Here is a 17,621-nt window from a genome sequence, read left to right as displayed (position 1 = left end):
AGGATAATGTTTCTACAAGTCAAGGAACTCCAAAGATTGCCACAAAACCAGGAGAAGCTGAGGGTTCCTTCACAGCCTCAGAAGGAACCAACCCGGCCCACACCTTGATCTTAGACTTCCAGCCTTCAGAACGATGAGATAATACATTTCTGTTTTTTAAGCCACCCATTTCGTGGTAGGCAGCCCTCACAAACTAATAAAGGGAGAAATCCATGACATAACTTAGATTTCACTGTCCAGACTCCCGTAAGGCTCCAGCCAAAGTCATCATCATCACCACCAACAGAAAATGTTATAAATTGTAAAAGGTACATAAATGTGAGGACTTTGTATTTTATTTTGAGGTTCAAGTGAACTAGTTTGAACTTGGAGAAGGCTTACCCTGGGTTCTTTACCCAGTTTACTGTGTGCCTTTGTGTAAATTACTGAACATCTCTGTACTTCAGGAGAATGGGGGAAACAATGTCAGAGTATTAGCGTTGTGACAGATTCTTAGGAAATGGCCCCAATGACCATGCCTCCCTCAGTACCCCCATTTGTGCAGGTTTCTCCCATGGCGAATCAGGCTGTCTTTCTGGACCAGTGGAACACAGTGGGTAGGATATTATGCAACTTCCAGAGCGTAGGCTGAAAGAGGTGTTGCAGCTTTTTGCTTTTGCTGTCTGGGAACTCGGCCCTGACCTTGTAAGGAAGCCAGTTTAGCCTACAGGAGGATGGGCAGCGACACGGAGGAGAAATGAGATGCCCAGCCAACAGCCAGCACCAGGTGCCGGACCTGCCAGGCCAGCCAGCCTCCCAGCTGAGGCAGCCACGTGAGGGAGCACAGCCAAAACCACAGAGGAGACACCTCGCCAACCCACAGAACTGTGGGAAACAAAAACCCTTGCTATTTGTTTTAAGCCCTGTGTGTAGAAGTGGTTTGTTACACAGCCATAGCTAGCTTAAACAAGTATGAAGATTAAATGAGAAAAAAAAAGTATATATAATATATGTATATATAGGTATGTAAAATCTAGGTATATATAAGATGTATACATAATGTATATGTATATAATATATGTATACATATATGTATATATAATATGTGTGTATGTAATATATGTTATATATGTGTGTGCAATCTATGTATATGTAATCTGCATATTTGTATAGGTATGTATGTAACATCTATGTACTAAGAGATATCTATCTATAGGTAGGTAGATAGATAGATAATCTCCTAATACAGTTCCTAACACACAGAAGGCTCTCACTTAATAGCAGCTACCACAATGCAAAAAAAAGAAAAATATGGAATGTTCAGTTTTAAGAGTTCAGCTGTTGCAACAGGGCTCCAGGTAATTTCTCTGACCTTCGTTGGCGCTACAATAATAGTAGTAGGAGTGGGACAGGCCTGCATGGAAACCTCCTGACAAGGAGGCAGGACGGGGCCCGACCACCCCAGGAGTCCAGAGGTACAAACCACCATCACAAACAGCCCCAAAGCCTGAGCGCCAAGCGAGCCCAGGAGCGTCACATGGTCAGTGCAGGGCCCACCGACGTCGGGAGAGGCGTAGAAAGCTAGAGCTCACGCTCGCTTGCTGACTGTGCAACCTTGAGCTAGTTACCCCGCATGCCTGAATCCCACTTGTCTCCTGAGTGAGTGAAGATGCTGAGGTGAGGATGGTGGTGACTTCCTCATCTCTGACAAGATCCAGAGGTGGACGGGGTTAGATGGCATCCCCTTAACCTCACGGCCCCGAGCAGAGAGTCCTCGGCAAACACGCCAACCCCAAGGTCCACGCCTGTGGCTGAGCGGATCCCTCCAGCGACAGGAAGTTGGGGGTGTCCCCGTTGAAAACTCCCAGCTGTCAGGGAGTTCTTTTTGAATTGAGCTGAAGTTAATCTCTCGGTTCCTAGTTCTCTCTCTGGAAGCAAATTCAGAGCCACAAATGCTGGCCACCCCCAGTGTGTGGAGTCTTGCCACACCTGGTCATCATTTAAACACTAGAACAGCAGTTAGCAAGTCACGTGTCATGGTGACATGGTGACACAGCCCCCTTCCCCTCCCAGGAGCGGCAGCCAGAGGGTGTCCCACCCTCTCTGTGTCCACCTCACTGAGCACATACGTGCCTGATGCACATTACATGCTTCTACAGCATTACCGGCCCCTTCCATACAAGGGTCCCTTGTGTGGAAGCGGGTAGTCAGGGAAGGCTTTCCAGGTGAGGAGACCCCGGAGCCAGGTATTCCCTGGAGTTTTGAAGGGAAGCTTTGTCATCTACGCCACCCACAGTGGCCCCTGAGGACGGAGTCCCAGCCTGGGTGTCTCTGTACCTGCAGCTCCAATCAGGGCATCTGTCTCGGAGCCACGAATCATTCCGAATGATTTGAAAGATTCAGAGAATGATGTTTTAAGTGATCTCAAAGCGCTACATTTCCACAAGGGCAGGAATGTAATTTGGGGGAAAGAAAAAATTTACAATCTCTGAATATTATTTTACTTTAAAATATATCTTATAATACACCTACAATCTTTTTGGAGGATTTTCAGAAAGAGAAAAATATTAAGTGGTTGACAAGGGATTAAGTTAAGAGCAAATTTCATCTATCTAACAGGTCTCTGATAAAGTACTGAATATTAGGCAGGCATGCAAAATCATCCTGGGGGGATGGAGAGGTGGGCAAAGTGATACATGACAAAGGCACACTGAGAGTTAGCACATTGCAGCCTGGGGGCTCGCACACCACATGTTACCCTGGGCCAGGGCCTTGCGATGATGAAAACCATGGGCAGAAGCAAGGCGCTTACCGATGTGTGTGTGTGTGTTTTCTTTCTGCAATGTTTTCCCGAATCATATGTTACATCAATGAATCATTAGGTGTTTTTTTAAATTTAATAGCTTTATTGAGGTATAATTTATGTAACATAAAATTCATGTGTTTTACAAGCACAATTAAATGATTTTATTATATTTCCAGAGTTGCGCAACTCTCTCCATCATCCGGTTTTAGATCATTTCTATCAGCCCATCAGGATCCTTCACAACCAATTGTAATCACTTCTCATTTCCATCCCCAGACCTAGGCAAGTATTAATCTACTTTCTGTCTCTGTAGATTTTTGACATTTCATATGAATAGCACCATATAATAAGCCTTTGCATATCGCTTCTTTCACTTGGCATAATGTTTTTGAAGTTCATTCTGCAGCACGTATCAATACTTTATTCCTTTTTCTTGCTGAATAGTATGCCATTGTATGAATGTACCACATTTTCTTTATCCATTTAGCCCTTGGTGGACATTCGGATTATTTTCACCTTTTGGGTTCAAGGAATAATGCTGCTATGAACATTCCTGTCTAACTCTTTGTGTAGACCTGTCTCAATTCCTCTTGGGTAGATTCCCAGGAGCAGAACTGCTGGGTCATATGGTAAATCTACACTTAGCTTTTTAAGAAACTGTCAAACTGTTTTCCAAAGTGGCTGCACTGTTTTACATTCTACACGTGGAGTAAGAGAATTCTGGTCTCCCCATATCTTCACCAGCACTTGTTTTTACGTGTCTTTTTGATTATTGCCACCCAAGTGGGTGTTAAGTCATATATCATTGGGGTTTTAATCTTCATTCCCTTAATAAATAATGATGTTCGGTATCTCTTCATGAGTCAGTAGATTTTTGCTACAGTAATGAACTATCTCAAAACTTAGTAGATTAAGACAAGTACTGTTCATTTATCCTAAAATTTGGGTTGGGTTCCACTGGTGTCCCTTCTGTTTTCAGCTCTACTGAGACATGTCTCTATAGCGGTTGCAGTTTGCCTGGGGCTGGCCGGTCCACGATGGCTTCAGCTGGATTAGCTGGTATCTGTGCTGTGGTCCCTCTTCTCCAGCACTGTCCAGGGTTTGTTCACACGGCCACTGGGCCTGCCCCTAAGAGAATGAACAGAAATGTGCAAGTTCTCTCCAGTCCCGGGCTCTGGGGCACACTGCCCCTTCTACGTGCAAATCAAGCAAGTACTTGGCAAGTCACTGGACCTCTCTGTGTCTCAGCTCCCTCACCTGTTAAACAGAGCTAACAATAGAGACTTCATAGGGTTGTCAGAGGAATTATATGAGGTATCACATGACAAGAACTTAGACAGTGCCCAGCACCCCTAAGTGTGCACTCCCTGCTATTTTTCTTATTTTTCAATCCTCAGTTTCTTCACCTGTTAAATGCAGTTGATAACCCCTACCTCACAAGTTTGCAAGGATCACGTGAGATAAGTGGAGGTGGGGATATTTTACAAAGTGAAATTCACTATGTGATGTTTGCTGTCCTTGTATTTATAACAGAACACTATGGAGAAGGATATCAGTCTGAGCTACACCGTGGACACAGATGGTGGTACTGGGGATTTCATTGTCCTTTTTGTGGTCACTCATTCATTCATGGGCTAACTATGGGCTGGGCATTCATTGTGTGCTGGGCACGCTGTCTAAAGCACAGCCTGCATTGAGCTTGAAGTCCAGTGATGGAGGCAGAAAAAGATCATTAAATATGATGGAGTCAGTGTACGGAGCCCAAGATGAGGCTTATCAAACCCAGTCTAGGGAGAAGAGGAAAAGTTTCCTGGAAGAGGCAATGCCTGAACTGAGCTCAGAAGGATGGCTGGGGAGTGGGCAGGTGGGCAAGGCTGTGCACCAGTAATAACATTCCCCTCTTCCTAAATCCCTCACAGGACGAGCGAGAGCACGTGGTGTATTCTAGAGGGAAGCCGAGTGTCTCAGAATTGGAAGGTGATGGGCTGGCGAGAACTCAGGCTGGAGAGGTAAGGTGGGATTCACGGGGAGAGAATCCTTTCACATTTGAAGAAAGGCTTCTACTAAGGCAGCCTGAGCCTTCCTTTGTGACTTAGAGAAGGAGCTCGTGCTTTACCAGGTAGATCTCTGGGGACCAGGGCAAGTCTCCAGGCACGGGGGCTTCCTTTGATTTGCTTCCAGGCAGAGATCCACAGCAATATTAGAGAGCACGGGCTAGAACAGAGGAGGGACCAGAAAGGGGGCTGATGCAGCAGTCTTAGAAAAGGCACAGAAAAGGGGAGAGGCACCTGTTCAAGCGGAAGACTCCAGGGCGCGGTGGGAAGTAGGTTGCGGAAGACGTGTAGGGAGGAGTCCGGCTTGAGTGACTGGGTGCCAGTTACTGATGGAAGGCAACACGGGCTTGGAGCAGGTGGAGGGCAGTAACGAGTTCAGGTTCAGACACCTTGATTTTCAGGTGTCTGTGGGACATCCCAGGGAGGCCATCCAAGGGCAGGTGAATACATACATGTGTTCTTCAGGAGAAACAATCTAGGCTGGAGATGGATTTGGGAGACATTATCATAAAGGATACCAATGGATGCCTGGAAGCAGTGAGGGAAAGAAGAGGAGGAACAGAAGCCAGAAGGAATCTCTGGGTTATTTTCACTATACTTTCACCCCAAACCAGGGAAAGCTTACATTTCTTCTCCATCATTCACTTTCCTTCCCTGATTTTTCACTGACTTTTATGGTGGAGAGTACAGTGCAGTGTGTTTTGACACACATAAAATACTGAGTAGAACAGGGTGTGCGCAGGTGGAGAATCATTTTCATAATTCTTGGTTCTGGTCCTCAGCACCCCAGGAGGTTTACATAGGTAAGCTCGTTTAATACCCTTAGGAGGCATCCAGTAAGACGGCCAGCATCACCCCTTCTTTATAGCTTAGAAGACTAATGCTCAGAGACGGCAAGTAATTTGTTCAAGGTCACAGAGCTATCTAGCAACAGAGCTAAGGTCTGAGACCCCCAAGAAGGGACGGGGGAAGGGCAGAGAGACAAAATCGGTCAATTCTACTCAATATTCTGTAATGACCTATATGGGAAAGAATCTAAAAAAGAGTGGATATATGTATATGTATAACTGATTCACTTTACTGTACACCTGAAACTAACACAATATTGTAAAACAACTATACTCCAATAAAAATGTTTTTAAAAATCGGTGCCTGCTATGAGCCGACACTCTACACGTTACTTCATATAATCACCAAAGTCCCTCCAGGAGGAAAGACCACGAGACAGGTCCTGTGAGGCAAGGCTTGTGCTCCCTTCCCCACCCCCGTGCTCAGCACACACTGCCTACAGCCATATTGGATGGGCGAATGGATGGATGGATGGATGGATGGGCTTAAATGAACAGCCACAACAGAAAAACGGGATTTTTGAGCCATAAAATCTGTCACTATGCTGCAAATTACAGCCAAATTAGCAACAGAACTAAGCTGGCTCAGACTTCTTTGTGGACTGGTCATCATTCACCAAGTGTATGTAGTGAACAACGTAGGAACGGGGTAAAGATAGCCTCATCTGTCTCCCAGGGTTCCCTCGTACATTTCCGTCTGGCCCAGAAATAGAAACAATCCAGCAGCTCCTCTGTCATTCTAAAGAGCATGGAAATGGATTTATACTGGGAAACATTCAAGAGGGGGAGCCAGTGATCATGAAGGTTTTTCATTTCATTTCCCTTAAGAGATATTATGCTTTGGGATTGAGTGTGATCAGACAACCTTGTCCCAAATGCCCGTCACCCTTATTTCAAAGGTGCCAGTTGGGACGGGTGTATTTTGAATACAATTGAGAAGGGTCTAGGAAACCCAGAAAAAGAGCAACCCCCCAGCAGAATCAACGAATGGGGTGGGGAGTGGGGGGTCACTGATGATATTCATCACTCTCAGAGGTTTTTTACTTATTTTAAAATAAACTTTACGAGGTACATTTTAGTGTACAGTTTGAAGAGTCTTGATATGTAAGTACACCATCAAGATATAGTTACAAAATCTTATAACTTGTATAGTTTCTCCTCCACTTTTTCCAGCCCAGGCAACCACTGATGGCTTTTTGTTACTTCAGTGCTCGATTTGTTTTTCCTAGAGTTTTCTATAGTTGGAATCATACAGTATCGTTTTGTGTCTGGCTTCTTTTGTTCAACATAATGGTTTTGGAATTCATCTGGAGTGTGTACCTGGGTAGCTCCATCTATTTTTATTGGCAGGTTGTATTCTATTCTATGAATTGACACAATTTGTCTATTCACCAGGTGATTATTATTTAGCCACAAATTCTGGTCATAATAAATCCTTTCATAAATAGGTTGCTGAATGTGCAGCCATAGATTTTATAAAAAGCTGTAGTGGTGAAGTGGATACACATTCAATTAGGACACTGATTTTTTTTTTTTTAGTTTGATTTTGAGCTTATGATATCAACATGAAACAATGACATCTGCATCTTAGATTCAGTTACAAAATGTAAGGAACAATACCACCCCATCAAAAGCCATTTACTCAGCTTTATGAATGAATTTTTCATTTGATATTTGAGCAGATTACGCTTTTAAAGTTCAGATTGGCTGTCTGTCTGGTGCTCTAAACCCTAAATGATTAATAGCTTTCTTCTTTACTTTAGGTCTTATAGAATTTGTCTCCTTACTGATAGACTTTCTGAAAACTAAAACCATTTATCATTTAAATAATTTTTAATGTTAAGCTGATACTTTAAAAATGTTTGCTTTTTCCCCCTTTCTTTTTCTCTCATTCTTTGTAAAAAACAAAATCAACTTCCTATAGTATGAACACATATCAGGGGGCTTAAACAAGCAGGGTTAGTTCTTTTTCTTTCTTAAATTAATAGACTTTTTCTTTTGAGCAGTTTTAGGTTCAGAGTACAATTGAAGGGAAAGTATGAAGGGATCCCACACACCTCATCCCCAGAGCACTACCATCAACATTCCCCACCAAAGTGGTACATTTGTCACAATTGATGACCCTACATAGACACATTATCATCACTCAAATTCAAATTTTATATTACGGTTCACTCGCTATACATTCTCTGGGTTTGGACAAATGTATAACGACACGTGTCCACAATTACAGTATCATCCAGAGCAGTTTCACTGCCCTCAAAATCCTCTGTGATTCACCTCTTCATCCCTTTCACTCTCCACTCCTCTGAAAACCACTGACGATATTACTGTTTCCCTAGTTTTAATTCTCCAAAGTCTCATATAGTTGGAATCAGAATGTGTAGCCTTTTCTGTTTGGCTTCTTTTACTTAGTAACATCGTCTTAGTCTTTTCATGGCTTGATAGCTCACTTCTTTTTAGCACTGAATAATATTCCACTATATGGATGGACCACAATTTTTTATCCATTCACCTACTGAAGGATATCTTAGTTGCTTCCAATTTTTGACAATTATGAATAAAGTTGTAGTAATATCTGTGTGTAGATTTTTGTGTGGATGTAAGTTTTCAACTCATTTGGGTAGATACGATGAAGCATAAGTGCTGGATTGTATGGTAAGAGTATGTTTAGTTTTGTAAGAAACACAAACACAAGTGTTTCATAAAAGCTTGGAATTGACTGCCTTTGGCTAACTTATAGAATATCAGGATGCATAGTTTCTTCATTATCAGAGAAAATCATCCTTCACACCTGTTTTACAGATAGGAAAACCAAGAAATAACTTGAACAAGTCTCCCTAAAATAGTGCAAAATGAACTGAAAACCAGACTTTGTGAGTGAACTGTACCTTTACTGTCAAGACAGAGGGTCTGTATCCATGTATAAATTTTCACAACACAAAGCGTCAAAGCATAGATTGCTGTAGTAGCCCCTCCTCCCCTCCCATATGTTTCACAATAAGATGACAGGAGTAATTGTTCTGCTTGGGCTCATAATTCTAAAGATAAGACCACAGATTAGCTACTTATCTCATTTACGAATCCTGGTCAATCTGTGCCCCAAACACTGTAAGACTCACTCTTGCCTCAAGTCAACAGCCCCCTTTCTGAGACGGTCCAGAGGGGACGCTCATATGAAGCCAAGCTTTGACTGGCCACCAGTTTCCCTGGTCACCTTTGTACGGGGTCTTCCACAAAGGTAATTTCACTTTTAAACAATGGATGTGATATGGAGGACTTTTAAGCCTTCAAAGACCCATTATTTCAATACTTCACTTGATAATATCAGCTTCCTCTTTGCTCCATTTTCTTTTCGTTTTAAGAGTAGAGAAAATTGCACATAAAGATGAGATTTGGGGTTAGAATTCATTTATTCCTTTTCATAAAATTGCAGACTTCTCTTTTAAGAAACGACATCTGTGTCTAGCAAAACATAAAGTAGGATTCGCAATGTCTCTCTGCTCCTGGAACCCAGACTCTTCAGTTAGAAGCAAATGATCAGTTGCCTGGAGTCCTTGGTCTTGTGTGATGCCAGCCTTCACCTGCCCTGGCCCTCGCTCATATCTGGGCCCTGGGTGGCACCACACAGGGGTCGGCCATGGTGAAATCGTCCCAGCCTGGCTCTGGGGGAACCTCGCCAGTGTTTCACGGGAGGGCCCGCACAAGGGCCTCTTCAGATGATGTCTGGGCAAAAGCAGTTATAACTGCAAATTGAATAAGTGATTTCCCCCATGGAGCTGAGGCGGTAATCTTTTCTGCCCTCACCTTAATGGAATAAGAAGGGCCCATGTGTCTTAATTTCCTCTGGGAGAAGGGGGTGGGGTGTTTGGAATGCATGATCTACTGAAGGAGATTCTGGGTCAGCCCCCTCCCCCATCGCAGGCTCTTCTCCCTTCAGCCACCTCCGGAGGGATCATTTAAAAATATAAATCAAATTGCATCACCCTTCCTGGAAAGCCTTCAAAGCCTTTTCTTCACACAGAAAATCAAATCTCAAGTCCTTCCTATGTCCTGTGAGTTCCTAGCGATTTGTCCAAGGGCCCATTTTCAACCATTTTCCACTCAATGTGCTCCAGCCAGCTGTTCTTCCAAAACATCCAAAGCTCCCCCACTTCGGGGTATCACAAGCTGCACTTCTTCAGACATCCTGCACCCTCACTTCCTTCAGGTCTCTGCTCCAAACTCACCTCCTTCCATAGTCCTTCCCTGACCATCCCTTTTAAGCCAACAACGGAATCACACCCTATCTCCTAGCCCTGGATGTCTTTTCTTACTAGCAATCATCACTCCTTTGCAATATGCTCTGTACCATCAAAATCTCCCACTCAAATATGAAATCCCCGAGAGCAGGCGCCATACACCCAGCACTTAGAACAGCGCCTGACACTTAGAAGGCGCTAACCACTACACTTGTGGAATGAATGAAGTCCATACAGCCTACGTCTGTCTCCTGCTGAGGGTCTCAAGGTTCGTTGGGGGAAGAAACCGATAAGAATCATCACACCCTGCTCAACATCACTTATCATTAGAGAAATGCAAATCAAAACTACAATGAGGTATCACCTCACACCGGTCAGATTGGCCATCATCAAAAAGTCTTCAAACAATAAATGCCCGGAGAGGGTGTGGAGAAAAGGGAACCCTCTTGCACTGTTGGTGGGAATGTAAATTGATGCAGCCACTATGGAGAACAGTATGGAGGTTCCTTAAAAAACTCAAAATAGAACTACCATACGACCCAGCAATCCCACTACTGAGCATATACCCTGAGAAAACCATAATTCAAAAAGAGTCATGTACCACAGTGTTCACTGCAGCACTATTTACAATAGCCAGGACATGGAAGCAACCTAAGCGTCCATCGACAGTTGAATGGATAAAGAAGATGTGGCACATACATACAATGGAATATTAGCCATAAAAAGAAACGTAATTGAGTTATTTGTAGTGAGGTGGATGGACCTAGAGTCTGTCCTACAGAGGGAAGTAAGTCAGAAAGAGAAAAACAAATACCGTATGCTAACACATATATATGGAATCTAAAAAAAAAAAAAAAAAGGTTCTGAAGAACCTAGGGGCAGGACAGTAATAAAGACACAGACGTGGAGAGTGGACTTGAAGACATGGGGAGGGGGAGGGGTGGGCTGGGACGAGGTGAGAGAGTGGCATGGACATATATACACATTACCAAATGTAGAATGGATGGCTGGTGGGAAGCAGCCGCATAGCACAGGGAGATCAGCTCGGTGCTCTGTGACCACCTAGAGGGGTGGGATAGGGAGGGCGTGAGGGAGACGCAAGAGGGAGGAGATACGGGGATATATGTATACGTATAGCTGATTCACTTTGTTATACAGCAGAAGCTAATGCACCACTGTAGAGCAATTATACTCCAATAAAGATACTGAAAAAAAAAAAAAGAATCATCACACCCGCATCCCATGTGCTGGGTGTCTTGCTCACAGGGTGTCTGATACTCACACACCCCTGAGCAATGGAGACAAAGGAGACACTGAAGCCAGTTCTTCAGCAATTTGAATTTCAATTCAATTGAGCCCAAAGTGCCTCATCCAGCCACCTGGGCAAACACAGCGTCGGTTTCTTTCCCCAGGCTTTAAAGAGGACAGAAGCAGGTGCTTCAATAACTGAATCTCAGATCCTGTGAGCCCCCTGCCCACTCCTGCCCTTGAACAAGCTTCCCTCTTCTAGAATTTCTGGGCATCCTCAGAAGGTGGGAGGTGACCCACGTCCATGGATCGACCCTGTTCCTCTTGCCATCACGGCGGGCAGCTTCAGGCCTCCACAGGCCCCCAGACCCAATGCCGAGGACCTGACCGTGAGACCTCTGTGGCTTCCCCATAAGGGCCAGTCTGGCTGTGCTGCGGCTTCTACGAGTCAGGCTGCCCCGGCTTTGTTTTTCACTGAGGGGGAGATTCAATCTTTGCTGCCGATGACAGAATCCCCATGGTCCTCATGGGCCTGTGTCTTTAGAATCGAGAGAGACTCTCTTTCTCTTGGAAAAGGTTCTCTTTAGAAGAGAGGAGGAACAAGTAGCCACCATCTGTGCTGTTGCCCTTTTCCGGTCCATGTCCCCCTCTGGGACCGGGCCGCAGTGTTTGACCTCGCTCTTTCCTGCCTTTGAGTTCCCAGCTCCCTCAGACATGGCTTGTTCCCATCGCCTGGTTCTTCTCAAGTGAGACTCATACCTGCTATTTATTGAATATCGTGAGCTTACGGTGAACCTACGCGAGCGGATCAATTTCCATTCATTGATCATATCTTATTCTTGTAACAACCCCTTGGGGCTGGAAACTCCTATCTCAAGATGAGGAAACTGAGATTTACTGAGATTCAGAGGTTTTCTGGTTCGCGGCCTTGAGGCGGGTGAGTGGCTGAGCCACGTCATGGCTTCAAAATTAATCAAGAAACAGAGCATTCAATGTAAACATGAAAGACTTTTTTTTTCCCTGGCACCTAGGAATATAGTCTCTATATTTTCTAATACAGTCTCTATGGGCAAAGATGTATGCACAAGAATGTTCGTCTTGGCACTACTTATAATTGTGAAAAATTGGCAATAACCTAAATAGCAACACAAACAAGGGATGAAAACTCCATGTAATGAAATATTAGGCAGTCGTGAGGAATGGTGACGCGGAGCTGTTCTGATTTTCATGTAAATTTGCCTAATGCGTATCGTTGAATGAAGAAAGCAGATTATACAACCAGTCTCCCGTCTCGTTCTCTAGAAGTTAATGCCGAAGTGTTTCTTCTACAGCTTTACAGATATTTTCTGGGCATTTGAAGGAATTCAGATGCAGAGAGAGCAAAGGAGAATAAATCTGTTTTAAAAAATAGAAAAAAAAAACTGTATATGCTGTTCTGCAACTTGCTTTTTTCACTTCATCTCGAGCATCAGTCAATTTCAGTTGATTGAGATCTATCTTTTTTGTTGAAATGGTCACACTGCATTTTATTTATTTATTCAACATTTATTGAGAGCCTATTACATGCAGGGTGCCATGCTAAGCTCTAGAAAGCTTTTCTCAGATAGTTGAGTATACTGTTGTTTATTTTTCTCTTCCTCCATTGATGGATATTTTTCTTTTATCTTTCCTGTTACAAACAACACTGCCACAAATTTCCATGTATGTATGTACTGCTCTGTCGTGTGTCTCTAGACTAAATTCCTAGAAATGACATTACTTGGCCAGAGAGTAAGCACAGCTTCAATTTCGATAGAATTTTTTTCCTGAACATCTTAACTGTGAGAGTCCAAACAGTAAAGGAATGTGGGCTTTTTCCAGTACACGGGAAGAAGCTGATGGGGATTTCAGAACAGAGAAGTCAGTTTGTAAAGTGGATCTCAGCAAAGAAGAAAAGGAAGAAAACCACGGTGTAAGGAGAACGTACGCCATACTTGGCATGTTCCATAGATCAGCAAACGTTTTCCTCTCTACAACTGCGTTTCCCAAGAAGCAACATGATAGGTGTCAAAAAATATTTGAGTAGCATGTGGGGTAGATGTTGTGATCCCCACTCTGCAGGTGAAGCCGAGGGGATTAGAACCTTGTTCAATCCCACCCAGCCTGCCAGGGATAGGATTGCCGCCCAGAGGTCACCGAGTCCTCCTGCAGGACAGGTCAGAGGTAAGGAGCATGGTGCCGGGAGATGACTGCGGACTTGTTTGCAGTGCTGCCCTCCTGGGATGCAAGTCTTAGAGCAAAAGCTAGAAAAGCAAGGACAGAGCGATAACGTCCTGGCTATGGAGTGGCATTCCCCATCCCTCTTGTTTAAGAAAAAAGATAAATCCACTTTCCTAAATCGCATGCCCCTCTCTGTATTATAGGTATCACTCTTCCTTCCCTGTCTGCTGTACAAGCATCCTTTGCCCCGGCCCTCTGGCTGGGCAGTATCAATCATTCTGACAAATTGCAAAAGCTCACATTTCCTGCCTGGCTTCTCACTGGCCCCCCTTTGCCGGGAGAGGGAAAGACTCCTGACTAACATTCAGAGCATGAATAGTAATAGGGCTGGGCTGCAGAAACCAGTGGAGATTTGGAGCCAGTTATGATGGCTCATAAGGGCTACGTGTGAGCTCCTCTTCCCAGTTCCTCAGTGACGGCATCCCATTGGGAGCTTGCATTTGATCATGGTGGTAGTATTTACTTCATGAAAATTGGCAAATGCAAGAAAGCAGAGCCTTTTTTTTCCCCTAAAGAGTCGTTAAACACGTACCGCTGATGCAAACCGTAGAGGAGCCTTAGCTTGCAACTACTGGTTTCTGCCCAAGACCAGAAACTGGAGTCGACATATGATATCACTTATACGTGGAATCTAACATATGACACAAATGAACCTATCTATGAAACAGAAACAGAACCGTGGACATAGAGAACAGACTGGTGGTTGCCAAGGGGGAGGGGGTTGGGGGAGGGATGGAGTGGGAGGCTGGGGTCAGCAGATGTAAGCTGTTATATAGAGAATGGATAAACAACAAGGTCCTACAGTATAGCGCAGAGAGCTATATTCAATATCCTATGATAAACCATAATAGAAAAGAATATTAAAAAAAAGTATATATGTGTATAACTGAATCACTTTGCTGTACTGCAGAAATTAACACAACATTGTCAATCAACTGTACTTCAATAAAAAAAATATTGATTAAAGAAACTGGTGTTGGAAGCACCTGGCCCCATTTGCACAGGTGTAGATGACCACCACCCAGGGCTCACCTGCATGCCTGGTCGACCCAGGTATTGACATGCTTGTGGTATGAAGCGGGGACTAGATCTCCATTTGCAGATGAGAAAACTGAGGTCCACCGAGACAAGCACTAGCCGAAAATTCCTTTCTCCCACAAGCTCTGAGTGCCCAGTCTGTCTGCCTCTCGAGGTTCACCCCTTTTCACTCCCTCCCTCAAACGACTTCAAGACCCACATCCCTCTGGCTTTGCACAAACTCAGTTCTGTTCCTCCTTAATTGCTAAGTGCTTTTCTCTCTTCCTGATCCCACAGAGAGAGTTACTGGCCCACAGAAGTGAATGCACCGAGAGACAGCTCGGCGGTCAGGCTTGGGTCAGGAAGGGCTCTGGCTTGGAATCTCTGTCATTCTCCCCAGCCCTGGCCTCCTCCAGGTGACACTTTATCCCTGAGGGTACAAGTTGGCTGCAGCAGCCCTGGGCCTCCAGTCCAAAGAAAAAACAACTCTTGGTCCCTGTGGTATCTCGCTTAAGAGCTGGGATGCTCCTTTCTCAAAAGTACCCCTCAGGGACCTCCCTGGCGGTCCAGTGGTTAAGACTCTGTGGTTCCAATGCAGGGGGGCGCGGGGTTCGATCCCTGGTTAGGTAACTAAGATCCCACATGCCATGCGGCACGGCCAAAAAAAAAAATTTTTTTTTTTTAATTCTTTTTTAAATGCCCCCCAAAGCTCTCTCTCACAGCTGACTGTTCCCGATGAGACAAATCCTATGACCAGAGGAATCACATCACCTGTGGCTGAGTCCTTTCTTTCTGAATGAATCACTAGCAACATGTATGGTTTTAGCCTGAATAACCTGTGTCTGCCCTGGAGCTGGGAGTGGGGTCAGCATCTCTTTAAGCGCCCAGGAATGTAGGGGAGAGAGGGCATCTATTAACACCAGGTACTGCAAACAAGGAGGAGGTGGGATCAATGTTCACTAAGCAGCTATCTTTTTTACCTACAGCCCGGATCCCTTTCCAGCACTTAGTATAACACTGAAACAATGTCTGTTTCAATGTGACTCACTTGTTACCCTCTTGTGTCCTGCAGGGCGTGTCTCAATCTGAGCCTAGGTGAATGCCTAGCCAGGAGGGACCAGCTCCCTGTGTCTGCAACTTACCTGCCCATAGTCCATCATCAGGGTTTGGAAGCTCGTTGGAGATCCTGGGGGAGGTGGATGGCCTCTGCCTTGCTCCAAATACAGTTGACCCTCCGAATCCATGGGTTCTGAATCTGTGGATTCAACCAAACACGGATCAAAAATACATATGTTTTTTAAATTCCAGAAAGTTCCACAAGGCAAAACTTGTAAGTCAGCAAATATTCATGTAGCATTAACATTGTATTTACAACTGTTTACACAGAATTTACATTGTGTTAGGTATTATAAGTAATCTAGAGATGATTAAAAGTATACAGAGGATGTGCATAGGTTATATGTAAATACTATGCCATTTTATATATGGGGCTGGAGCATTCATGAATTTTGGTATCTGCAGAGATCCTGGGACTAATGCCCCATAGATACCAAGAGACAACTGTATGGCCTTTCCCACTGTTCACCTGAAGTATGAATTTCTTGCCTAGGAGGCTTCAGAGCTAAAGCAAACCCTTGACAATGAGGGAGATGGTGCTGTACCCCTGGGCCAGTTGCCTCCTCTCAACATCCCTGCAAGCGAGAGCTTAAACCCGCATACCAGCCTTCCTAGGGTTCCCTCCTTATCCCCTTCCCATTCTCTCCAAGGACCATCTCTCCATCCCTCCCCACAAGTCTCCTCTGTCCAAAGTCAACAGTTCAGCCTCTGGGACTCAGTGGAAGACACTCCCTCCTCCACCCCATTTCTGCTGCTGGATGGGGAGAGTGACACCCAGTCTTGGAAATGGAGGAGAGGAGACGGTGATGAATTCCTACTTTGGGCTTCACTTTTTTTTTTTTTTAACGTCTTTTAAAAAAATATGTCCCGCACCACTAGGATTAGTTTCTTGACAAAATACTCATAAAACTTACATAAGAGCTTCCTACTGTTTGCAAGTATAGCCTTGACTTTACAATGATAAAAGAGTATTTGCCCGTCTCCAACCCCACGTTATGATATAAATTTACATAACCATGGAGGGTAGTGTTGCCAATCCCTCATCTCTAATTGCAGGGCCTGTGTCCTGGCTCGGGAGGAGCAGGGGACATAGGTGTCAAGAAAGAATGAATAAGTGAGTGAATGAAATTGCATCTCCTGCCCTTGAGGAGCCCATAGTCCAATAAAGCATTTCAGAGAGATGCACTGAATTGCAATCCAGTGCCACGAGTGTTATGACTAAATCCTGCGTTAGGCAGTGGGAGACTTTCCTGTAGGAAGTAATCTCCTCCTGGAACAAAGATTAGAAGGTGTTCACAAGGAAGGAGGCGGTCAAGCTGGGGCTCCAAGGATGAACAGGAATTTTCAAGTTGGCAAGGCAGTGATGGATATTCCCACCAGAGAAGGCAGCCTATCTTAATGAGTAACTGACTTAGAATTTGAATCAAGTCTTTCTTCCAAGAATTATACCCCACTCATCACACTGTATCCTGGAGATTCCTGGAATCAATATCCATATTAGATTTACTCACTATCTAGCAAACTCATTACAACAAGCCCAAGAGCCCTACTTTCAGGTGCTCAGTTTTAACAGCTGTGTATGTACCTTCTAGACTTTTCTCTGCACTCATATAATCACACCACTACCTATAATCAATATATTGAGATGCAGATTTTTTCTTTTACATATTTGCAGCTACTTTCTATCAAGAGAAATAAGTACGTTGCAGCATAATAAGTATACTGTACTTGCATTTTTCCAGGATTTTTCACCCTGCCACACAAAATTCGGCAAAGATATCATTGTACGTTCTTACAGGCTGATAATTTTATTTCTGTAGTAGATATTCCCCAAAGTGGATTATTGGGTCAAAAGTTAGATATATTTTTAATTTTAATAGAACAGATTACTTTCTGAAATGACCCCAGTAATTTATAATCCCATCAGCAATATTTGAAAATACTTTTTTCTCTAATCCTTTGCCAGCCATGAATTTTATAAATCCTATTAATTTCTGTCAGTTGGATGGTCAGAAGTTCTGTCTCACAGTTAAATATGTTCCCGTTTCCCTGA

This window comes from Balaenoptera musculus, chromosome 17, assembly GCF_009873245.2.
Source record: "Balaenoptera musculus isolate JJ_BM4_2016_0621 chromosome 17, mBalMus1.pri.v3, whole genome shotgun sequence".
Taxonomy (NCBI): domain Eukaryota; kingdom Metazoa; phylum Chordata; class Mammalia; order Artiodactyla; family Balaenopteridae; genus Balaenoptera; species Balaenoptera musculus.
This window is presented reverse-complemented; position numbering follows the sequence as displayed.